Source organism: Schistocerca nitens, chromosome 4 (assembly GCF_023898315.1).
Source record: "Schistocerca nitens isolate TAMUIC-IGC-003100 chromosome 4, iqSchNite1.1, whole genome shotgun sequence".
Classification (NCBI taxonomy): domain Eukaryota; kingdom Metazoa; phylum Arthropoda; class Insecta; order Orthoptera; family Acrididae; genus Schistocerca; species Schistocerca nitens.
The window spans coordinates 34,222,473-34,249,372 of NC_064617.1; positions in this window are offsets into that span (position 1 = coordinate 34,222,473).

Here is a 26,900-nt window from a genome sequence, read left to right on the forward strand (position 1 = left end):
GGTGCAGATGAGGTGCAGTGGAGCTCCACAAATTATGACCATTGAAGGAGTTGCACTACTCATAAAAGCTTTTTTTTTTTTTTTTTTTTTTTTTTTTTTTTCAGAAACCAAGTTGAGTCTTGTAAAAGGAATTGCAGATAACATATCTGAGGTAAAAATGTGTAGCAACTTTATCACAGCTTGACTGCGTGTAACCTAGGAAACAGCAGTAGAGCAAAAAAAAAGAGTTTACTGTTAAGTGTATAAAAATGTGTTTGATACAAATTGAAGAACACTATATTGTTTTGTTTTGTTTTATGGCACAAAATCAACTAGGGCCCTATGTACCTGTATCAGAACTGTAGAACATGAAGACAAAGAAAGGAGTTAAAAACAACTACACTTTAATTCCAATCAATGGAAGGGAAGACAGCTAAGGAACAGGGACACGGAGTAAGGTCTATAAAATACACCTTAGAGAAATGGAGATCTTGAATTAAAAATTAAATGGCTTTTGCCATACTGCTACAATGAACAAAAAGTAAAACACAGTCGACAGTCCGTACATCATTCACTGAAATGGCCGGTAACTCAGACAGCAAACATGAACGAAAATGTCAGCCTAGCTAAAATGATCTCCTCACAGTGAGAGGGCCGAGACGTGGTCAGCCGAGGAGCTGGGAGAGGCTTAATAAACCAGAAACTTGTTCCCATGAAGGGAGGACCAGTGGTGATACCAAAGTGACACCACCTGCTGACAGATGGCAACACAGAGGTCATCAGAGGGAATGGAGGAACTAGTGGGCCGAGGCGAAGACTGCAGCCTCGGCACAGCATCGGTGGTCTCGTTTCCTGTCAAACCGACGTGACTGGGAACCCACATAAACGTCACAGGGGCTCTGTGAAGAGTGAACAGGTGACAGATTTCCTGGAACTGTAGCACTAAGGGATGGATGGTGTGCAGCACACAGAGGCTTTGAAGGTCATTGAGAGAGTCTGGGCAGATGATACTGTTGAAAAGCCTGTGACTCTGAATGTACTACATGGTCTGATACAGGGTGAAAAGCTCTTCTGTAAATACTGAGCAGTGTTCCACTAGCTGACACAGAGAAAATTCAGTGCCAATGACAAAGGCACACCCGACACCGGAGTCAGTCTGAGAGCCGTCAGTGTACACAACAGTACTATTGTGAAGTTCCGTGAAGTCATGAAACTGAAGGAGTAAAAGTAAGACTGCAGTAGTGTCCTTAAGAAGTGACTGAAGGCTGAGGTGAATGTGGACTGCCTTACGAAGCCGAGGTGGTGAAGGGTTTACACCCACTGGGAAAGTTTCAGGTAGAGTGAAGTTCAACTCCCAGAGAACAGGACAAAAGCAGTCTCCAGGAGGTAACAGAAGATGGACACACCCCATACTGGTGATCAAATGAGTCATTGAAGGAGGAGGCATAAGATGGGTGGCCACATGTACAGACAAACAGCATGCTCATCAGCTAAGGAGAAAGTCGTGGCGGTAGGACAGCAGTAGTTAGTCAGTTTCTCCATACAGACTCAACTGGGGTAGTATAAAAGGCGCCAGTGGTCAAATGGATGCCACAATGGTGGACAGTATTGAGATGGTGTAAGAGGGACAGATGCGGAGATTCATAAATGAAACACCCACTGTCTAGTCTTCGATCTGCCCCCCAGGAAGTACCACTGACGACACGTGGGACACTGAGGGACCACATATAGCAGGCTGCCAGGTGAGACAAGAGGGAGGACCGAGAAAGTTTCCTATCGAGCCTGAGCCTCAGGAATTTAGTAGTTTCAATGAACAGAAGAGCAACAGGCCCAAGATGTAAAGACAGTGGAAGAAACCAATTGCACCACCAGAAAGTCGTACAAATGGTTTCGTCGGTGGACAAACGAAAGCCATTGTCAATGTTCCCCTAGTAAAGATGATCACGACATCACATCACTGAAGATTCCACTCAATGAGATGGATCAGTGGAGAACTGTAACAGATTGCAAAATCGTCAACGAGAATGAAGCCAGATATACCTGGCAGCAGACTGGCCATTATAGGGTTAATGGCAATAGCAAGGAGAACAACATTGAGGAAGGAACCCTGAGGCACACTATTTCCAAGAATAAAGGTGTCTGACAAGTCACACTTACCTTGTAAACTCTGTCTTTTAATCATTCCTGAAGGAAACAGTGCAGGTGGCCACGGAAGCCACACATGTAGGGAGTACAGAAGATACCAGTCCTCCAGCAGGTGTCTTACGCTTTCTCCAAATCGAAAAACGCTGCCAGGGTATGGGATTTCCACAGAAAACCATTTGTGACATTGATGGACAAAGTGACAAGATGGTCAACTACAGAATGGCACACTCTAAATCCACAAGTTGCAACAATCAGTAAATTACGGGGCTCGAGCCACCATACCATCTAGGTACGAATCATATGTTACATCACCTCATAAACACAGCTGTTGAGGGAAATGGGGGCAATAAGCAGAAGGAAGGCGTTTGTCCTTACTTTCTGTATGTATTGGTGGCTTCACACCAGTGTCTGGGAAATGTGCAAGCTCCCCAGATGTGGTTTCATGTATGAAGCAGAAAGTGCTTGCCCATCTGAGAAAGCTGCTGCAACATCTGAATGTGAACAGTCTGGCCTGGAAGGATCACAAAGTGAGAGCACGATGTAGGTCTCTCATAGCAAAAGTGGCATTGTAGCACTCATGATTCTGAAAAGAGGAGGGTATCATCCAAGCCTCCTCCACTTGATTTTAATGGGGGAAGGCAGGGTGATAATGCGAGGAGCTTGAAATCTCTGCAAAATGGTGCCCAAGGTATTGGAGATAGCAATAGGGTCCATGACGACATCATCTGTTCCTGTCAGAGCACAAATAGGGGAATGGGTATTGGTCCCAGAGAGCCATCAGAGGTTTCCCCACACAATGGAAGAAGGAGCAGAACTGTAGAAGACCATGTGAATGAAATCTATCCCGAAGAACATGCGCATGCAAATTATAATGAACACAGTTTGACGTCACAGGATGATGGTTAAAAATGCAGAGCGCACATCTCCATGCGTAAATTGCATCCTGGAATGCCTTAGTCCACCATGGGTATGCAACTTGGCATGGTAAAGAGGAAGTGTGAGGAATGGAACATTCTGAAGCAGTAAAGTTAATGTTTGTGAGATATTCTGCCTGCTCACCGCAACTGGGAAAATGTTCATCGAAAGTCGCCATGGAGGAGAAAGCCTCCAGTTGGGCTTAGAAAGCTGTCATTTGGGTGTGCTTGTAGGTGAGGTAGGAGTCAGAAGTCCGATAGCACATGGGAAATGGTCATTCGAGTATGCATCAGAGAGAATAGATCACTCTAGGCAATGGGCAAGCTGGTCAGCACAGAGGGATAGGTTGAAATGGAAATAGGTGTGTGTGGAGTTTGAAAGGAACATAGGTGTTTCTGTGTTAAAGCAGGGGAGATTAAGTTAATTGAGAAGGTCAGCTAAGAGGGCAACTCTGACAGGTCTTGGAAGAACTTCAAAGTGGATGATGTGTATTAGAGTCACCGAGCAGCAGAAATGTGTGATAGAGCTTACCAATAAGCCAGAGGAAGTCTTGCCCTGGTGCCATCGAGTGGTGGACGGATGTAGGTATGTAGACGGAATAAAGGAAAAAGGTCAAATGAGAAAGGATAATGTTAACTACAACAACGTTAAGGTGGATAGTCCCACATGAGCAGCATGGTGCAGCTGGGAGGGTCTGTGATTCATTATCCTCATTCAGTTGACATTTAGTAGATTTTGATTTTGATTTTTTTTTTTTTTTTTCTTTTTTTTTTTTTTTTTTTTGTGGTTTTCGGGCGCACAACTTCAATGGTCATTAGCGCCCTGACTACTCTAAGAATGCACCGCGAGGCACAAGTTGACAACAACAACTAAAAGGGAAAACACAATAAAAGACAGACTGACAGGCATAGGATTAAAAAACATCATCAAATGTCCTTAGCGAGGTTTGTCAAATTGATAAAACAAAGAACACGAGCAGCTGCTCGTGGGTCATCCGCTAAAATGGCATCTAATGTAGTAGGCAGGTTAAGATCGAGGCGCAGTGTTTTAAGATCGGGACAGGACATTAAAATGTGACGAACCGTCAGCAAGTGCCCACATGGGCAGAACGGCGCCGGCGCAGCCGTCAGCAGATGGCGATGGCTGAACCGGCAGTGTCCAATTCTTAACCTTGCTAAAACGACCTCCTCCCGCCGAGAAGGGCGTGAGGAGGACGTCCAAGCCACGGGAAGAGGTTTTAAGGCCCGAAGCTTGTTGTCGGTAAGTGCAGCCCAATCGGCATGCCACAGCGACACAACGCGCCGACAAATGACCCTGCTAAAATCAGACGAAGGGACACAACAAGAAGCTGTCCGAGGCTGGAGGACCGCAGCCTTGGCCGCGGCATCTGCAGCTTCGTTCCCAGGGATACCGACATGGCCAGGAACCCACATAAAGCTAACCGGCGTACCGACGTCCACCAGCTGCTGAAGAGAGCGTTGGATCCGGTGTACGAAAGGGTGAACCGGGTACGGATCACTGAGGCTCTGGATGGCGCTCAGGGAATCTGAGCAGATGACATAAGCAGAATGTCGGTGGCGGCAGATGTACAGAACAGCCTGGTAGAGGGCAAAGAGCTCAGCTGTGAAGACCGAACAATGGCCATGGAGCCGGTATTGGAAACTTTGTGCCCCGACAATAAAGGAACACCCGACCCCGTCATTGGTCTTAGAGCCATCTGTATAAATGAAAGTCATGTTGTTGAACTTCGAACGAAGTTCCAAAAAACGGGAGTGGTAGACCGAACCGGGGGTGACCTCTTTTGGGAGCGAGCTGAGGTCGAGGTGAACGCGGACCTGAGCCTGGAGCCAAGGTGGCGTGCGGCTCTCGCCCACTCGAAAGGTTGCAGGGAGTGAAAAATGGAGGTGTTGAAGGAGGTGACGAAAGCGAACTCCAGGGGGTAGCAAGGCAGAGACATACAACCCGTATTGAAGGTCAAGAGAGGCGTCAAAAAAGGAACGATAAGAAGGATGGTCGGGCATTGACAGTAGCCGACAGGCATACCGACAAAGCAGTATATCGCGCCGGTAGGTGAGTGGCAATTCGCCAGCGTCAGCATGAAGACTCTCTACGGGACTGGTATAAAATGCTCCGATCGCAAGTCGTAAACCCCGATGGTGTATGGAGTTGAGGCGGCGTAAGATGGATGGCCGTGCAGAGGAGTATACGAAGCTCCCATAATCCAGCTTGGAGCGGACGATCGACCGATATAGACGAAGTAGGACGGTTCGATCCGCTCCCCACGACATACCACTGAGAACACGGAGGACATTTAAAGAACGGGTACAACGGGCGGCCAAATATGACACATGTGGAGACCAGCTAAGATTCCTGTCAAAGGTAAGGCCTAAAAATTTGATTGTCTCCACGAGTGGGAGAGCAACGGGACCGAGTCGTAAGGACGGTGGGAGAAACTCTTTGTAGCGCCAGAAGTTAATACAGACCGTCTTCTCGGCAGAAAAACGGAAGCCATTGGCGACACTCCAGGAGTAAAGACGGTCAAGAGAACGCTGAAGACAGCGCTCCAAGACACGTGGACACTGCGCGCTGCAATAGATGGTAAAATCGTCCACGAAAAGGGAGCCTGATACATCAGCTGGGAGGCAATCCATTATTGGATTGATCGCGATGGCGAAGAGAGCGATGCTCAAAACTGAGCCCTGTGGCACCCCATTCTCCTGGCGAAAGGTGTCGGACAGGACAGAACCCACACGTACCCGAAACTGTCGATCCATTAAAAAGGAACGAATAAAAAGAGGGAGGCGACCGCGAAAGCCCCACGTATGCATGGTGCGGAGAATGCCCGCCCTCCAACAGGTGTCGTAAGCCTTCTCCAAATCAAAGAACACAGCCGCGGTCGGGCGCTTCCGCAAGAAGTTATTCATGATGAAGGTCGACAAGGTAACCAGATGGTCGACAGCAGAGCGGCGCCTTCGAAATCCACATTGTACATTGGTAAGTAGGCGTCGAGACTCGAGCAGCCAAACCAATCGAGAGTTAACCATTCGCTCCATCACTTTACAGACACAGCTGGTAAGCGAGATAGGTCGATAACTGGAAGGCAAGTGCTTGTCCTTCCCCGGCTTAGGAATCGGGACAACAATAGACTCGCGCCAGCATGCGGGAACATGTCCCTCAATCCAGATGCGATTGTATGTACGAAGAAGAAAACCTTTACCCGCAGGAGAAAGGTTCTTCAGCATCTGAATATGAATAGAATCAGGCCCTGGAGCGGAGGACCGTGATCGGCCAAGTGCGGTTTCGAGTTCCCGCATGGTGAATGGGGCATTATAACTTTCACAATTCGAGGAGCGGAAGTCACGTGGCCTAGCCTCCTCGGCCTGTTTGCGGGGGAGGAAGGCAGGGTGGTAATGAGCGGAGCTCGAAACCTCAGCGAAAAAGCGGCCGAAGGCATTGGAGACAGCCTCAGGGGCCACAAGGACTTCATTCGCGACCTTCAAGCCAGAAATTGGGGAGTGGACCTTAGTGCCAGATAGCCGGCGCAGGCTACCTCAGACAACAGAAGAAGGAGTAGAACTGTTGAAGGTGCTGGTGAAAGCAGCCCAGCTGGCTTTCTTGCTTTCTTTAATAATACGACGACACTGAGCACGTAATCGTTTATAATTAATACAATTCGCCACTGTAGGGTGGCGTTGAAAGGTGCGTAAAGCACGTCGACGAGCACGTAGAGCGTCCCTACATGCTGCGGTCCACCAGGGGACCGGTACGCGACGTGGAGAAGAGGTAGGGTGAGGGATGGAATATTCAGCAGCAGCGAGAATGACTTCCGTGAGGTGTGCGACCTGACGATCGCAGCTTGTGAAGGTTTGATCCTGAAAGGACGCCCTGGAAGAGAAGAGCCCCCAGTCTGCCTTGGAGATGGTCCAACGAGAGGAGCACGGAGAGGGAGTATGCTGCAGGAGATGGATAATACACGGGAAGTGGTCGCTCGAATATGTATCAGCAAGGGCATACCACTCAAACCGGCGTGCAAGTTGGGGAGTACATATAGAGAGGTCTAAATGGGAATAGGTATGAGATGTGTCCGAAAGAAAAGTAGGGGCGCCAGTATTGAGGCAGACAAGATTGAGCTGGTTGAAAAGGTCTGCTAACAAGGAGCCCCTCGGGCAGGATGCTGGAGAGCCCCAAAGAGGATGGTGGGCATTGAAGTCTCCAGTTAACAAAAATGGTGCAGGTAGCTGAGCAACAAGTTGCGTCATGTCTGCCCTGGTAACGGCAGATGACGATGGAGCGTAAACGGTACAAAAGGAAAACGTAAAAGTGGGGAGAGTAATGCGGATGGCAACTGCCTGCAGGCCGGTGTGCAACGTGATGGGATCGTAGTAAATATCATCCCGGACCAGCAACATAACCCCTCCATGAGCTGGGATACCTACCACAGGGGGTAGGTCAAAACGCACAGAGGTGTAGTGTGCCAAGGCAATTTGATCGCATGGGCGTAGCTTCGTTTCCTGGAGGGCTACGACGAGCGGACGATGCGAGCGGAGCAGCAACTTCAAGTCCTCTCGGTTGGAGCGAACGCTGCGAATATTCCAGTTAATAAGTGCCATCGGAAGAAAAGGAAGATGAGAGAAGGGGTCACCTCGAAGGCCGCTGAGGGCCTGGCTTCGAGCGAGCACTGCCGCCGCTATCAGTAGGCGGACAGTCATCGTCCATTGGTTCTATAGGTTCATCGGCCATCTTAGGAGGATGGCCGGGAGGGGGAGCTTCCTCCGCCGGTGAACGGCCAGATGTTCGGCTACCAGCGGTGCGGCCAGGCGAAAGGGATGACGGCCTGGGGCGGCAACCGCTGGGTGGCGCAGGAGAAGAAATGCGCCGTGGCGGAGAAGGAGAACTGTGCTTCCTATTAGCCTTCTTGGATGGTTGTTTGGTGGAAGTACCGGACGAAGGCTGGGAGGTCGAGGTACATAGGAAGTCTGCACGGGACGGTTCCTTCTTGAAAGCCCGTGCATCCGACTTCTGGGTCTTCGTCTTAGCAGAAGCTGATGAAGGGTCTGGTGTCTGTGGGGTGATGGGACGAAGAGGAGACGTCGACCGCACGATCTTAGCACTGGCCGAACGGACGACCGTGGTGCTGAAGGTCAGATCGCATGTCTGGGTTGCTACCTCCCGGGTAGTCCGAGGAGAGGCGAGGACAGTGCTGTATTTCCCCGCTGGGAGCAGCGTGGGCTTCCTACTAGCCAATAGCTTGCGAGCAGCCGAGGTGGACACTTTCTCTTTGACTCGAATTTCCTGGATACAGCGTTCTTCCTTATAGACAGGACAGTCGCGGGAGGATGCGGCATGGTCACCCTGACAGTTCACACAACGAGGAGACGGAGGTGGACAGTCACCCTCATGGGCATCCCTGCCACAAGTGACACATTTAGCCGCATTGGAACAAGACTGTCGAGTGTGATTGAAACGCTGACACTGGTAGCAGCGCGTAGGTGTCGGGACATAGGGGCGAACAGAAATAACCTCGTAGCCCGCCTTGATGCGCGATGGCAGCTTAACACTATCGAAGGTTAAGAAAAGCGTCCGGGTCGGTACAAGGTCATTGTTGACCTTTTTCATGACCCGATGGACAGCCGTCACGCCCTGCTCAGCGAGGAAAGATTGAAGCTCCTCGTCAGTCAATCCGTCGAGAGAGCTACTATAGACTACACCACGAGACGAATTCAAAGTGCGGTGGGCCTCCACCCGGACAGGGAACGTGTACAAGAGTGTGGCCCGAAGCAGTTTTTGTGCCTGAAAGGCGCTCTCAGTTTCTAGTAATAAGGTACCGTTACGCAACCTGGTACAAGATTTGACAGATCCGGCTATGGCATCCACGCCCTTCTGGATAACGAAAGGGTTGACAGAGGAAAAATCCTTTCCGTCCTCAGATCGAGAAACTACGAGGAACTGTGGGGCAGGCGGTAGTATTTTTGTCACTGTTGGCTGGTCACGTTTCCGTTTGTGGGTCGAAGTCGAAAGCGATGGAGTAGAATCCATTGCGGAGGAATCCCCCATGATTGCCAGCGTCTCCGATGGCGCGCTCCTTCCTTGTGGGGACCCTCTCAGAGGGCACTCCCGCCTTAGGTGAATGTTTACACCTCAGGTCACACCTCCCAAGAAACAGACGGAGGGACCAATCGGCATGGTCAGAAGGTATCAGCTCAGGCAATCACCCCTCCCCGGGCCTGGCCTTTACCAGGGGGTACGCGCGTGCCTTACATGTCTACCCAGGGCGGGGACTTACGCGTTACCCCGTCACCGGCTACGCGTGCGAACGCGTGGGTCGGCCTTCAGACACGCACAGGGAGGAAGGAAGAAGAGGAAAAAGAAGAGAGAGGGAGAAAGAGGACAGACTGTCTCAAACGCCGAGGCGGAGACCAGAGAAAGCAAGGAGAAGAAGGCAATGAGAAAGCAAGGAGAAGGAGGCAAGGAGAAGGCAAGGAGAAGAAGGCAATGAGAAGGCAAGGAGAAAAAGGCAATGAGAAGGCAAGGAGGAGTCAAGGGAAAGAGTAAGGAAGACAGTGAAGTGGAGAAGAGCAAAGAAAGGAACCAACAAAAGGAAGGAAGAAACGAGAAGTGAAAAACCAAAAAGACCACGATTATAGGTCGTGAAACCGTCCGTCTCTGGACGCAGGCGCTAACTACCCCCGTGAGGGGGATGGACTCCTTTTAGTCGCCTCTTACGACAGGCAGGAATACCTCGGGCCTATTCTAATCCCCGGACCCGCAGGGGGGAGATTTTGATTGTGAAGAAGATGATTGCTCATCCCCATGAATGCCAGTGTCTCCCATGGTGTACACTTCACTAGGGGGCACATCCATGTTAGGTGATTTTTTGCACTTCACGTCACACCTCCTGAACACCTGACAGAGGGGCCAATTGGGAATTTGGGAAGGTAGCAGCTCAGACAATCACCCCTCCCTGGGTCTGGCCTGTAACAGGGTGTACATGCAAACCCTACCTGTCAACCCAAGGCTGGGAGCTGCTATGCATCAGACATGTGGGCTGCCCTTCAGGAGTGCACACAATGGAAGAAGAGAAAAGAGGAACCTCAAACACTGAAGTGGTGGATGCACAGGAGAAGTCGAATGAAGAAAGGAAAAAAGGAACAAAAAACAGTGGAGAGAATGCTCCAAAATTGTCCACTGAAAATGCAGAGCACATTTCCAGAAACATCCCAGACATGTCCCCCAATGGAGGGGAAAAAGAATATCAAGAGGAGAGACATGCAGCATGGAAGGGGAACTATGCTGCAAAGACTACAGGCTCACGTTAGCCAAGCACGAACCAGCCAAAGAGCAGCGAGCCACTTGGTGACAGTTTTGTTGAAATTGGTGAAGCGAGCATTGGGAAAAGCAAATTTGGCAGAGGAAATAATGTAAAAGGAAAATGGGTATTTACAGTACAACTGGAACCAAGAAGTGTATTTTTAACATTCTTCTGAGGTGTATGAAGCAAGTGCTGCTAAGAGTTATGAAAGAACACATCCTTCCAGCAACTACTGTGTTTTCTGGCCATTTCAGTTCATTTAAATTTTTGTGATTTTCAGTCGTACATTTATATTGTTAGTGATATGTGTACAAGCATCACAGAAGACAGAATAAAAATCCAGAGATGTTTATACATTTCATTAAATGTATTGTAACTGTGATCAAGCTGAGACGTAATCCCTTGTTTTGAAAACGGTGGTGTCATGTTTATTTTTAAATAGTCTGGCATTCCTTAGTCACACTACTGTATCATTTTTTTTCTTGAAGATGCGATCCATCATCACAACTAAATGAAAGGTTGTTTATTTTTATGCAATATGGACTTTCTTCCTTTTGTTTACTAAGTATTGTAAGTTGCCTGTACAATACAGTACATTTAATTACTAAACAGAAAATAAAAACTGTCTTATTTACTTGCATACTCAGACCATATCTGCAGGAGTGTATTATTTGTGAAAGTGTGTGTTAAACCAATTACGTGTTCGTGCAGTGAAACTGAATTTTTCCAGAACACAGGTACACACAATGAATACTGTTACGAAAATACTATGTCAAAACATAATATTTATTTCTGCAATCATTTCAACTAAAGCATTGTTGTTATTAGCCATACAGATCATCTGCTCCACCACCTTGCTTTTCACAATCAATTGCAGCAGGAGATACTGACATATAGCTCGAGGTAGCAGCACAGATGACAGTCTGAAGCCTCACCCAAAAACTTAAGCAAACACCACATTTGCCTTACATGTAGCTCAAGATAAATATCAAGTGCCATAGCACACAACCTACAAAAAATTCACCTGGCCAAAAATGACCAAGGAGACGTACTAAACAAAGTTTTCCAAGAAGCTTCTGTAATTCACTTTAAAAAATACAGACCAAATATAGTCCTGAAGAAACATAATACAACTAGTAAATAAAAAATTACACACCTCTGATGCCATATTTAATGTGAGCCGATCCAACATAATTGTAGCTTTGCATTATGTCACTTAGCTCTGCCTTTGTCCATTATAAAATTCATATACTTATGTTCCCCACAATTTATACATTTAATATTAAAATAAAATATTTAATGCATACACAGAACTGACTTCAGCAATATCTTCAGAACCTTTACACAAAATGTAACTAACTGTGAACATAATTTTCCAATGCTAACAAACATATCAGTTGGCAACAGAGTGAAGAAAATGTGTTGTTACTCCCATTCTCCACAATTAAAAGTGATGCATAACATACAGAATAGTTTGTTGTTTTTAACACTGTGCTAACTGAAGATTAATGTGTGTTCCATCAAATTAAAATGGTCGAAAGTCAAACTCGGATTGGTATAAATAAAAATACATATTAAGCAGCTGGTAGTTATAATTCTTAAAGTAATTTCATCAGTTTATGAGTGCATTACCTTCCATGAGTTCAATGCTAGACCCATAATTTTAGAGACAGAAGAACCGGCTGGAATAGATGTCTGCCACAAGACTAAATTCAGTAAACCAATATTTGTACGCAATCCAGTGAAGACAAATTATCACATATAACGCAGGCACATCGATACACCAACACATAAATACGCACTATGAGCACTGTCAGACAACATCTCCCAATCTTCCTAACAACATCACCACTTAGCATAATTTTTCCTCAAAACCTAAGACGCCACAAAAAACTTCATCCGTTACATACGATAAGCCTATAACTGAAAAAGCACATAACATAAATGTTCTAGAGAAACAAAATACCTAAATCACAAACACTTTAAGTACCACAATGATCTTCAGTGCTCGCATTAAAGAAGTAAGAAAAGGTGCAGCTCTAATCCCTAGAAACATTTTGGCGATCACTGAACAAAAAAACATATCAATACACAGTACACAACAACTCTCAATCCGACTCCGATTCCATTGCTTTTTCAAAGACCAGGCAACAGAAGGACTCCAAGCAACAAATTCCAAAGTGTCAATCCTAGAAACTCAGCAGACCTTTGACAGAACTTTAAAAGAATCACTAGTCAAAACCAGAAAGGTGGCCCACAAGGAGTCATGAAGGGGATGAAGAAGGCAATTGTTTTTCCAAAAGTTACTAAAGTGGTACACTCACACACATAATGTGAAAATTTTGACAAAGTTAAAGAAGGAACTGCACAAGCACAGACTAGTGAACTTCTTAACAAAAACAATCTACAGCCTACTATGATAATCAAACTAACTACACAACAGATATCATCTCAGCAGAATGGGGAATAACACAGGGTAACTGGTGTGGATGGAGCCACACCTCAACGCAACTCACAATTCTGCACTCGGGTTAGTAATAAATCCCTTACAAACAAAAGAACAAACCAGTAAAAAGTATTCCTAAATCACAGAATCCAAAGAAGCTGTCAAATCCAATAGATGATATGTTTATAATCATATTGAGAAATAAATAGTTACCTGAAACTTATACCCCACAAGTAGAAGTCCCATAAGGTTCAATAATTTCAACTTCAGTCATGTATGGCAGACACGACTGAACAAGCACAGTTTAATGAAGAGTTAGATGTCTCTCTTTCAAATTATAAAGGTGGCAGGGGTAAAATACAGGGAGCGAAAGGCTATTTACAATTTGTACAGAAACCAGATGACAATTATAAGAGTTGAGGGGCACAAAAGGGAAGCAGTGATTGCGAAGGGATTGAGACAGGGTTGTAGCCTCTCCCTGATGTTATTCCATCTGTATATTGAGCAAGCAGTAAAGGAAACAAAAGAAAAGTTCGGAGTAGTATTAAATTCCATTGAGAAGAAATAAAAACTTTGAGGTTCACCGATGACATTGTAATTCTGTCAGAGACAGCAAAGTACTTGGGAGAGTAGTTGAACGGAATGGGCAGTGTCTTGAAAGGAGGGTATAAGATGAACATCAACAAAATCGAAATGAGGGTAATGGAATGTAGTCGAATTAAGTCGGGTGATGCTGAGGGAATTAGATTAGGAAATGAGACTTAAAGTAGTAAAGGAGTTTTGCTATTTGGGGAGCAAAATAACTGATGATGGTCGAAGTAGAGAGGATGTCAAATGTAGACTGACAATGGCAAGGAAATCGTTTCTGAAGAAGAGAAATTTGTTAACATCGAGTATTGATTTAAGTGTCAGGAAGTCGTTTCTGAAAGTATTTGTATGGAGTGTAGCCATGTATGGAAGTGAAACGTGGAAGATAAATAGTATGGACAAGAAGAGAATAGAAGCTTTTAAAATGTGGTGCTACAGAAGAATGCTGAAGATTAGATGGGTAGATCACATAACTAATGAGGAGGTATTGAATAGAATTGGGGAGAAGAATAGTTTGTGGCACAACTTGAGGAGAAGAAGAAGGGATCGTTTGGTAGGACATGTTCTGAGGCATCAGGGGATCACAAATTTAGCATTGGAGGGCAGTGTGGAGGGTAAAAATTGTAGAGGGAGATCAAGAGATGCATACATTAAGCAGATTCAGAAGGATGAAGGTTGCAGTAAGTACTGGGAGATGATGAAGCTTGGACAGGATAGAGTGGTGTGGAGGGCTGCATCAAACCAGTCCAGGACTAAAGACCACAACAACAACAACAACAACAACAACAACAGATGTCTATGGCCTCCTTATGTCCTGCTGCTACCAATGAAATTGTATCTACCAAGACAAATAGATACATTAAAATACTAGAAGTGTAGATGGCAAAAGGTGAATAAGGGTAAAATTGGCTGACTCACAGTAAAGGGAGACAAAGGCAAGTTGTCATAACTTGCAGTTTTCAGTCACTGCTGCTGCTGCTTAGCTGACAACTCCAACAGCTACATGATAACAGTATACGCTACTGAACAGGCCACAGCCAGGAAAGTTACACACAGTTCGTGAGTGCACATCAATGTCTCGCATCTCAGCATTTCTTCACACTAACTACTACTTTCTTCACTCCGTTTTAGTTTTCTACATTTTTCATTTTCTGACCTGCCTATTTTCCACTGTCCCCATCCTTGTCCCATCTCTGTTATTGTTATTTACAATGCACTCAGTTTTTTGCTCTTATTAACTCATGTGCAATGTTTTAGCACTAACCTCTTTCTTGCCGATTACTCTGTGTTCCACCTCAAATTTCTCAGGTTTTTGAATCTCGTCCAGTACAGTCCCAAACAGTCAGTCTTCCCTTCTCATCCTGACTGGTAAGTCTTCCCTAACCCAAGGTTATAGGTGACTTTTCCAAACTCAGTCCCTTTTTCTAAACTTCTCCAGTTCCTTTCCCTTCATCCCTCTTCCTTCTCTTTCAACCCTTCTTTGAGGACGGAACCAGTGGCTCCAAAAGTGTGTGTACGTGTGTGACCCCTCCTGCCCCGCTGAGAAGATTTTTTATCTATCTAACAGCAAAATAAACTGTCAGACTATCCAAACTGTGTTTCAGGCTGCCATACATGCTGTGGTAGGAGGCATACTTACGATAGTGACAATAGACACGGGTGACGCAGCAAGTGTTATTTCCTGAGGCCCGTTTGAAAAATAGTGTCACCTGATTAACCTGCCTAATTTATGGCAGGATTTTAGTAGCTATAGCATAGCACACAATCTCAGACAAATGGCAGCCCTGTTTAATGCGGTGATAGGGAAAGTAGGAATTATAGGCATGTTGCTCATTATAAAGGCATTAATCATGGACTGCCCAATAGATGTTCATTTGTCTTGTGAGAAGAAGGCTATAGTAGATGCCTACATGGAGGAAATTTTATATTATGTTCACAAATGTAAAGCACAGTCTCATCTCATTGGGATGAAAATTGCCAGGTGATCAAATCACAGTTCGTCGACATAGAAAATAACAAATCTTGACACCAGCATACCGAAATACTCACTCGACTGAATACTGAACAGACAATTAAATTGAAGTTATGAGAATCTCAGTGTTTAATTAAAATTCAGAGAAAAGGTTTAGTTAATGTTTCAGGGAAATGAGCTGAGATATTTGAAGAAAAAGCTAGTGTTATATGAATATTTTAGCACATGTACCATTCTGTCTACCTTTCTGCCCATTCCTTGTTTGAAACGGACAGCTGTAGTGAAAGAGGTACACATGAGGGTATATTGGGAAGCAATTGGTCCATAAAACAGCCCAATCTGTAACCTATTGTTAGCTGCAGCTAAGGCTGGGAGAAGTATTAGGCTGGTATTGCCCATGAGGGAAATTAATAAAATGGTAATCCTGTGTGAATCTGACCAGAAAATTTTAAATCAACAAATCCAGTGGATCCAAGGGATCAGGTACTTCATTTCAATTAATTTGAGTGTGTCATACTCGCAGATACTTCTAGAAAGACCATGCTTTTATCTTTACAGGTCATACCTACCAGTTTAGAATGATGTCATTTACTCTCAATGTGAGTGGTGGTTTGATTATAGCACCAATGGATTATTTATTAGGCCTGGAATTACTAAAAAGAATTACTTTATTTGTGGATGATTTGTTGACTGCCACACTAACTTGGGAAAAGCATGAGGAAATGGTAGAGAAAGTTTTATATCAATTTCAGCAACATGATGTTACAGGCAATTTCAAAAAATGAAATTTGGTGGTGAGAAAATGAATTTCTTGGAGCACATTATTATGCCTTAAAGTGTCCTAACTGACTACAAAAATACAACCATTTCATTACTTTCCAGTATCCCAGACAAAGAGGCACTTAAAAGTACCTTTAGATTTCAGAATGAGATATTTTCACTCTGCAGCGGAGTGTGTGCTGATATGAAACTTCCTGGCAGATTAAAACTGTGTGCCCGACCGAGACTCGAACTCGGGACCTGCCTTTCGCGGGAAAGTGCTCTACCAATCGAGCTACCGAAGCACGACTCACGCCCGGTACTCACAGCTTAACTTCTGCCAGTACCTCGTCTCCTACCTTCCAAACTTCACAGAAGCTCTCCTGCGAACCATGCAGAACTAGGACTCCTGAAAGAAAAGATATTGCGGAGACATGGCTTAGCCACAGCCTGGGGGATGTTTCCAGAATGAGATTTTCACTCTGCAGCGGAGTGTGCACTGATATGAAACTTCCTGGCAGATTAAAACTGTGTGCCAGTCTCGGTCGGGCACACAGTTTTAATCTGCCAGGAAGTTTCACCTTTAGATTTATCCAACTTCTAGTGTAACTCCATTCCAGACCAATTATTAAATGCAGAACTATTACTGAACTTTCTACACAAACAGATATCATAGATTTGGTCAGAAGTATGCCGATCTGCTTTCTGTAAAATCAAAAATGCACTAGCTATTTCACAATAATTGTACCATCTGGATATGTACCAGGTTGGGAGCTTGTCTCTTCCAAATCAAAGGCATTTACAGTACATGAACTGTCTGTGCCATACTCTTTGCTAGTGAGCCTACACGGCCACCGAGTTAGAAGTTCTCACAATTATACGCACTTTTGGGAAATTCCATTACTGTTTTGTTGGTAATCACACCAAAGTATACTGTGATAACCAGGCTTTAAGCTTCCTTCTCAATTGAAAATTACTGCATGCAACACTGGTTCAGTTCTACAATACGGTTTTGAAATAGTTTACGTAAAGGGAGAGAATGATGTAGTAACTTGGGATCTGAGGGATAAAGTACTAAATATAAAGTCTTACTGATGCAAGATAACATTTCTCATCTGCATTAAATATCTTTAGTTACGTGTCTCATCTCTGTGACAGAGATCCCGGGTGGAGAGAAATCTGAATACAATTTACCCTTAACCCACCTGAGGCACTAGTTACATACTGTGTGCTTCACAATAATGTATTACATTATTGCTGTCACATGAGGTATGATAACTGGTAAAAGCTAAGCTTGTGCACCCATAGAGCACTGGGGATCCTGGAGTGGCTAAATGTGCTGAGAAAATCAATGACTATTGCTATTTTCCTTTCCTCCAAAGCAGCATGTAATGGATTATCCAGAAATGCCTAGTCTGTCAAAATGTTGAACCTTTGAACCATGGTTCCAAAGGTGAGCTACACCTAATCATTACCAAGAAATCCCTGCAAATACTTGCCATTCACTTAAGGTGGTACCCTTTCCTGGTGCTGTACACGTGTTAAACACATTGTTGGAATATGAGAGCTATCTTCCAAATATGTCAACTTACATATCTTGAAAAGTGCCACTAGTGCAGTAACAATATGACAGGCGATTAAAAATTACACTCCACATGTTGGGAATCAAGAAGTAATCATTTCTGATAATGGACAAAACTTTACTAGTGTAAAATGTAAAAAGTTCCTGCATGTTTATGATATTGAACAGATCCTAAAATCAAGTTACCGTCCTGAAAGTAAACCAGGAGAAAGAGAGCTTTGAGAGTTGGACAGATTAATGAGAACTTCTGCTTTAAACAACAAATTTTGGCCAAATTACTTCGCATTATTTTAAGGATATTTTAATAATCTACTTCATACCTCTATAGTATGTTCTGCTCCTCTGTTTGTCTCAACCTCTTCACCCTCTGCTCTATGTACGTGGCACTATCCTCACCTGCACATTGAGAATTATGTATAAGAACAGATGTATGTAGAATAGCTAAAATGTGGACAGAAACAGATGAGAACATTTCTGAAAGAAATTTATTGGGAGAAATGACTTTTACTTGGGTAGCCCAGTCAACAGAGCATATGCAAGCTAAAGGCAAAGGTTCACAGTGCAAGTTGGAGAGCTCCACACAGTTGTATTATGCCAGCAATTTTCATATCACAGCACACACTACTGGAGAGTGAAATATTCCCTATGGGGACATTTATCATAGCTTCCTAAGCCACAGGTATTGAACACTTACCACAAGTCAACAAAAATTTGAATCTGAGGAGTAATTTTTGTAAAACCTATGACATAAATCTGAATATCTGTCAGAGTTGTTTACAATTAACAAAGAGATGTAAATTAGTATAATGTTACTACCTAGCCAGGGTTTCAAGCACCGGATCTGCGGACGGCCACGTTTGCTCGTTCTGATGCCAGCAGCTTGCAGTGTCGCCTCGTCCAAAACACTGCTGGCTTTTGCTATAAGACAAAGGCACATTCTGCATAAATGTTCTTTTTAGTAGTGTACTGTTACTTAGTTATGAGTTTATTTATGATAAAAATAAAAAATGTAAATTAATTCAGATGTATAACAAACAATTCTGAAAAATAAAAGTAATGCACCTGTAACACAGCTGATGTGTAAAAAAACCGAATAGGTAACTGAAATGTGATTCAAATGTAATTACATTTTAAATAATAAAACCTTAAAAGTACACTTGAGATAAAGAACATGTTATGTGACACTATTTGCTAGTATTCACTATTTTAATTTTAGAAAGTTGCCTGTATTAATAATTACTAGGACTTTCTGTTCTAGTGTGTGCTTGTGTTTGGTAATGGGGTGGTGAAGGGGAGGAGGATGGTGTGGAGGTGGGGGGCTGGAAAGGCAACTGTCAGATTTCAGTCACAACAGACATGCCTACTGAACTTTAAACTGTCATCCCTCCTTAGTTGCTCATGAAGAGACCAAAAGCACCAGCTTCAAATATTTTCTGATTAAACAGCCCACAATCTAACAAAACTAAAGAGAGAAAAAAAATGCTGAGTAGTCCACTATGCCTCACTAATGAACATATTAGTGAATAAACCATGTAAAATGTGCCCTGCAGGAATTCCACCCCAGAAGAGTGTCTTGTCAATATACAGAAAAGTGCAAAGAGTCATCAGAAAAAAGATAGAGCAAGATACCAAATGGGGAACAATTAATTATAACATAGAACTAGAAGAGACTTTTCCCAACATGAAACACATGTGATAAAGAGGCAGAGGGGATGCAGGGTGGTTGAAGGATGTCATGGAGTGGGAATCTCATGGAAGTGGAGGAAACCAAGAAGAGATTTAGGTGACAAATCTCATGCTGTAGAGAAAGTTGTTTTACAGTTGTGGTTCTTAGATGTTGTACACATTGAAATCAAACAATAGATGCACCAGACACTCATTCTAATGTGAAGTTTAGTGGTCATTATGCACCCACAGAATTCTAAACATTGGTTGTAAGCCAGCTGGAGTGAGATACGGGCTACCAGATCTATTTGAAGGACACAAACTGACATTGGGTCTGGGGGATGAATTGAAGAGTTGAGTAAAAAAAGTTATTCCTCATGTCCAGACATTAATAGACAGGACGAGCCTACCTTCAGAAAGTATCAGACTCAGCAGCGAAATTCCTATCTCGAATAATTTTCCTTGACAAGTAGTTCATTCCTCAGGTGTCTTCCATACAAAATGACCTTATTTCATGGTCCATTTGATTCTCTCCTTGTGTAGAGTATAAAATGAATTATGGTTCAGGGGTATAGCAGATACATTAAGTATGCATACATAACAAAGCTGGGTCTGCAGAGCTAGTTATGTGGAATTGGAACAGACCAGAAAGCGTGGTCTGTTCCCCACAGTCTAAATTAATAAACCTACTTTAAAATATGTATTACATAAGGAATCAAGATTCAAGTCATAAGTATGACATCCATGTAAGCTTATAATCAAACTCTCAGCCCAGTAATATCATGGATTCTAAAAATTTAGAAAAGTCAACGTTAAGTCCAAGACATCAGACAAACTGCATGAAACAAAAAAATTAAATAAAAACAGCTCCATTTGCAAAGTGAAGGTAGGTGAAAGTAACAAGATAGATTAACTCTTTAGAAAACAAGGATTGGTGACATTCATGTGAATGTTCCATTCTCTGTATCAGACTAATTAAACACTAGGTTAATTATATAGAAATGAGGAAAAGGTGTGTATACTTTTAACTCACAGAAGCATATACTGCAAAACGTTGGCCAGACTTACAGCAGCTTCAGAATACGATACAAGTACTATGTGTGGAGTACTTGAGTGAATCTAGTTTATGGTGCTCATCTCTAAGGCCTTGACCACAATAATGGAGGCATGCAGAATATTTTACAGAGCTACAGGTGGGTGGGAGGGAGAGGTCCAATATTAAATGGATATATTTACTAACAAAGAAACATGACTCACTACTCAGAGAATAGGGCAAATGGACATACTGTAGTGAAGAACAATGAGTAGGCCTTTAGTTTTAATGCACAAAAATTAGTCACATACAGAATGTCACATACAAACACACAAATGGAGCATTTGAACTCTACAAAACACATGGAGTGGAAGATTCTATACATCCATCTTCTCACAGATGGTTGTGGGCCTTGGCTTTTCAGTATGGACTGTCCAATCTGTACAATTGAACAGCCAGCAGGTGATGTTTCAAGTGATCACTGTATTAAAAATCTACAGGTGCCAGTCATTGAATATTGGCCTTTGTTCTGACTGGATCAGGCGTGGGAATTTTCCAACACGTTGAAAACAGTACTCTCGGTAAAATAACAATTTGGCGATTTAGATGGCTAACAAGTGTTCAATTTGACACTCTGTACCTGGAGAAAAATGTTATTTGAAAATTGTACAGATGCCACACCGCAGATACAAGTGTTGAAAAGCACAGAAGGGGAACAGTGTTAGGGAGGACAGAGAGAGCCACAATGCTATTCAGTCTGTACAATGAACAATAAGTTTAAAAAAGAAGATGAAAGGAAAACATTGAGGTTTTTGAATGAATTTTAATTCCGTGAGAGATGGAAAATCATGTGGGAGAGCAGTTAAATAAATCACTTTAAAGAGATTGTAAGATGAACAACAAAAGCAAAACAAATGTATTGGAAAGTAGTCTAATTAAATCAAGTGATTCTGAGTGAATTAGATCATGGAATTAGACACATGAAGCAAGACATTATTGTATAACAGGATGCCATAAAAATAATATGTGGTATTCTCCCTAGGTTTAAACTGACTAAGGGGTTAGGTATTTTATCTAAAGATTTACAGTACAAGTTTTCTCTTATCAAATTTGTTTTATTCCAGAAGAGTTCGTCAGTCTTCTGACTGGTTTGTTGTGGCCCATCCTGAACTACTCTACTATCCCAACTACTTCACCTCGCAGTGTAACACACTCAATTATTTTCGGGACTACTCTAATCTCTCCCTTCTCCTGAAGTAGTTTTCTCTGTAGCTCCCCCAGGTATGATGGAAGATACTGTTTTCTCTCTTAACATGTGGCCTGTCATTTTGTCCCTTCTTGTCATTGTTTCTGTGGTTAAACTCTTCATTTCTTTTAATTTGGGCCACTGATTTTCAACATTCCTATGTAGAACCACATCTCTAACACTTTGATTCTGTCCTTTTCTGGTTTTCCCACAATACTTAATTGACATCTACACAATTATGTGGTCCTTTTAAATTTACAATGCTCCCCCACCCCGAACCCCCACGCCCCCCAGTCTTTTATGACTTATGAAGAAATGTTAACTGTGCCTCCAGCATTATTTGATTGCACGTCTCCCAGTACTTTGTTTAACTCTTAATCTTCATTGGATAACCAATGCCTTCTAACTCCTCTTCTATCGTGTCATCAGACAAATTGTACCCCACGTAGATGCCTTAATGTACACTTTCCACCTATCAGCTCAATATTCTGAGTTCAACAGTGGAACTACTTTTGCACTCTTAATGTTTGTTCCTTTTGGTTTTATTTTCACCAAAGGTTGCCTTGACTTTTTTATATGCTCATAAGCCCTACTAACGACTATTTCACTTTTGATTTCTTCACGTTTTTTCTGCAGTCATTTCACTTTGGCTCCTCTGCTTTCCTATTTATTTTACACTTAAATGACTTATAATGATTTATTTCTATCTCTTACTGCACATTTCTGTATTTCCTTACTTAACAAATCAATTTCAGTATTTCCTCTGGAACACAATGTTTCTTTACAGTCACCTTGTGCATACTTACATTGGCCTGTTCAATTTCTGTGATTATCCTTTTCAGATAAATCCATTCCTCTTCAACTGACCTGCCTATTGCAGTATTCATTACCACAGTATTTACTGCTTCAGAGAACTTCAAACACACACACAATTCTTCCAAGTACCCCACTTCCTTCACCACCAATAGTTCTGGACTATTCTCATAAGTTTCAGTCTATTCTTCATCATTACTAACATCATTACTAAATTGTGATATGACTCTATATCTGCTCCCGGGTACACCTTGCAATCCAATATCAGATTTTGCAAAAGGTCTCAAAATAATGTAATCCAGCTAGAATCTTCTCACGACTCTAGGAATTTTTGAAATATACCTCCTCCTCTATTAATTTTCGAATAGTATATTCATAATTAATATTAAACTTGTAGAACAATTGAATCTGTGTTTTTTACTTTGTCACTCACACTGCCAAGTTCATACTGTTCTACAATTCTGTCTTCTATTACATCGCCTACTACAGCACTCCAATAACTCGCGGGTATTAGATTTCCATCTTCCTTTCATAAACATTTTGTCATGTACTTTCACTCTCTTTATCAGATTGTGACATTGGCAGATATACCTGAACCAATAGTGGTTTTTTCCCCTGTCAATTCTGATGATCATAATCTTATTACTGAAATGCCCACTGTATTTACCTGCACAGATCCACACCCAAAATCTGGGTAAGCAGTTGCAATGTGCATCACACAAATCAGCAGATACAGCTAGAAGTTCCACAACAGCCAGAGGCTGAAACTCATGGATGCTCACAGAGCCTCTCATCTGTGCACTCTACTGGCCAGCTGACAGCTTTTGGAGACAGGACTGGCCAGCTCTAACTCAGTCACATTTGCCTTGATGTGTGTGTTACCTCACTGTTATTGTGCACCTCTTCATTGCTAGTGTATCTATTGTAACAAGTTGTGTCTAGACTTAATAAAGTTCATTGTGTCTGTCACAACATAGTGTTCTCTTGTGGGATTAGAACATACACAGTGACTCATTTCATTTTAGCCAAGGAATCTTTGGGATTATCTGACTGCCTCTGCTTCTTGGCTTTAGATTTCTGCCATGAATTTTTACAACTTATTCCATGAAAATTGACACAAACTATTTCACAACATATTAGTTGGAAAGATATTTACTATGACTACAAGGAATGACAGCATCTGAACTGAAGTTTTGCATAATGACTTACCACACAGATAGTCCTCACTTCTCTCTTGTTTGTTTTTGTTGTTGTGGTCTTCAGTCCTGAGACTGGTTTGATGCAGCTCTCCATGCTACTCTATCCTGTGCAAGCTTCTTCATCTCCCAGTACCTACTGCAGCCTACATCCTTCTCAATCTGCTTAGTGTATTCATCTCTTGGCCTCCCTCTACGAATTTTACCCTCCACACTGCCCTCCAATACCAAATTGGTAATCCCTTGATGTCTCAGAACATGTCCTACCAACTGATCCCTTCTTCTGGTCAAGTTGTACCACAAACTCCTCTTCTCCCCAATCCTATTCAGTACCTCCTCATTAGTTATGTGATCTACCCATCTAATCTTCAGCATTCTTCTGTAGCACCACATTTTGAAAGCTCCTATTCTCTTCTTGTCCAAACTAGTTATTGTCCATGTTTCACTTCCATACATGGCTACACTCCATACAAATACTTTCAGAAATGACTTCCTGACATTTAAATCTATACTCTATGTTAACAAATTTTTCTTATTCAGAAACACATTCCTTGCCATTGCCAGTCTACATTTTATATCCTCTCTACTTCGACCATCGTCAGTTATTTTGTTCCCCAAATAGCAAAACTCCTTTACTGCTTTACATGTCCCATTTCCTAATCTAATTCCCTCAGCATCACCCGATTTAATTTGACTACATTCCATTATCCTCGTTTTGCTTTTGTTGATGTTCATCTTACACCCCCCTTTCAAGACACTGTCCATTCTGTTCAACTGCTCTTCCAAGTCCTTTGCTGACTCTGACAGAATTACAATGTCATCGGCGAACCTCAAAGTTTTTATTTCTTCTCCATGGATTTTAATACCTACTCCGAATTTTTCTTTTGTTTCCTTTACTGCTTGCTCAATATACACATTGAATAACATCGGGGAGAGGCTACAACCCTGTCTTACTCCCTTCCCAACCACTGCTTCCCTTTCATGTCCCTCGACTCTTATAACTGCCATCTGCTTTCTGTACGAATTGTAAATAGCCTTTTGCTCCCTGTATTTTACCCCTGCGACTTTCAGAATTTGAAAGAGAGTATTCCAATCAACATTGTCAAAAGCTTTCTCTAAGTCTACAAATGCTAGAAACGTAGGTTTGCCTTAATCTTTCTTCTAAGATAAGTCGTAGGGTCAGTATTGCCTCATGTGTTCCAACATTTCTACGGAATCCAAACTGATCTTCCCCAAGGTCGGCTTCTATCAGTTTTTCCATTCGTCTGTAAAGAATTCGCGTTAGTATTTTGCAGCTGTGACTTATTAAACTGATAGTTCGGTAATTTTCACATCTATCAACACCTGCTTTCTTTGGGATTGGAATCTTTATATTCTTCTTGAAGTCTGAGGGTATTTCGCCTGTCTCATACAACTTTCTCACCAGACGGTAGAGTTTTGTCAGGACTGGCTCTCCCAAGGCTTTTTTTTTTTTTTTTGTTTATGTTTTTTGGGGGTTAAAACTGCTATGGTCATTAGCGCCCTGTCTGTGATTTAGGAAAAGGTAGAAATGTTAACGACACTCAAAAAATTGGAAAAACTGAAAATTTAAGGGAAGCTTAAAAAATCACTATAGAAGGGGGTTGGTTGTCCCCAAAAAGAGCTTCAAATGACTGACGTTATCTCACTGGCACTAATAAACTCGAGAACGCGATCGGCTGAGCGCGTATCATCTGCTAAAATGGAAGGTATATCAGGCAACAGCTGTAGACGGACGCGTAACGGAGTAAAATAGGGGCACTCAAGTAAAAGGTGTCTTACTGTCCACAGCTGAGAGCAGTGGGGACAGAGTGGGAGAGGATCACCACTTAAAAGATGTCGATGGCTAAAAAGACTGTGCCCTATCCGGAGTCTAGTTAAAAGTGCCTCCTCTTGACGACGCGTTCGGGAGGAAGAGGTCCAAGCACAGGGAAGTGCTTTCACATCCCGCAATTTATTATTGGGAATTGTCAACCAGTGTGCATGCTATAAAAGAGTAACACGACGACATAAAACACTCCGTAGATCGGTGAAGGGAACCGTGCGAATAGCTGGCTGAAGAAGAGAGACTGCAGCCTTGGCCGCTATATCGACCACCTCATTTCCACAGATACCAACATGTCCTGGGATCCAGAGGAATGTTACAGAGATGCCCCCCAAGTGGAGCAAGTGGAGGCAGTCCTGAATCCAGTGGACCAGAGGGTAGACAGGGCACAGAGCTTGGAGACTGAGGAGAGAGCTGAGAGAATCTGAACAGATAACATACTGTATCCGCAGATGGCGACGGATGTATTGGGCAGCCTGGAGAACAGTGTAAAGCTCCGCAGTATAAACCGAACACTGGTCGGGAAGCCAAAATTGATTTTGGGTGATGCCAACAATACAGGCACTCCCTACACCTAACGATGTTTTCGAGCCATCAGTGTAAATAAATGTGGCTTCCTTCATTTGTGCACATAGAGCAGCAAATGCCCGACGATAAGCAAGTGAAGGGGTACCATCGTTGGGAAATTGACAAAGGTCACGGAGCAGGCAGGTCCGGGGATGGAGCCAAGGTGGTGCTGTACCCCAAGTTGTCATGAAGGCTTTAGGAAAGTGGAAGGAAAGAGAATGGAGGAGTTGACGGAAGCGGACTCCCGGCGGTAGTAGGAAGGAAGGGTGGCCTGCATACCCTAAATCCAAGGAGGTGTCGAAAAAATGTCATGGGCCGGATTAGCAGGCATGGAAGACAGATGGCTAGCTTAATGACTCAGAAGGACTGCTCGCCGACTGGACAGCGGAGGTTCAGCAGTCACAGCACAAAGGCTTTCCACAGGGCTGGTGTAAAAAGCTCCATACACTAAACGTAATCCACGGTGGTGGATAGAATTGACACGCTGAAGAATAGATGGCCGAGCAGAGGAGTAAACTATGCTTCCATAGTCCAATTTCGAGCGCACTAAGGCGCGATAGAGGCGGAGAAGGACCACTCTGTCCGCTCCCTAGGAGGTATCATTCAGGACACAGAGGGTGTTGAGGGATCGCAGACAGCGATCCGAAAGATAGGAAACATGGGAGGACCAGCAGAGTTTTCTGTCAAACATAAGACCCAAGAATTTAGCGACGTCCAAAAATGGAAGGTTGACAGGTCCTAGATGTAAGGAAGGTGGAAGAAACTCCGTACAACGCCAGAATTAACACAAACAGTCTTACTGGGAGAAAATCTAAAACCTGTTGCGATGCTCCAAGAGTGGA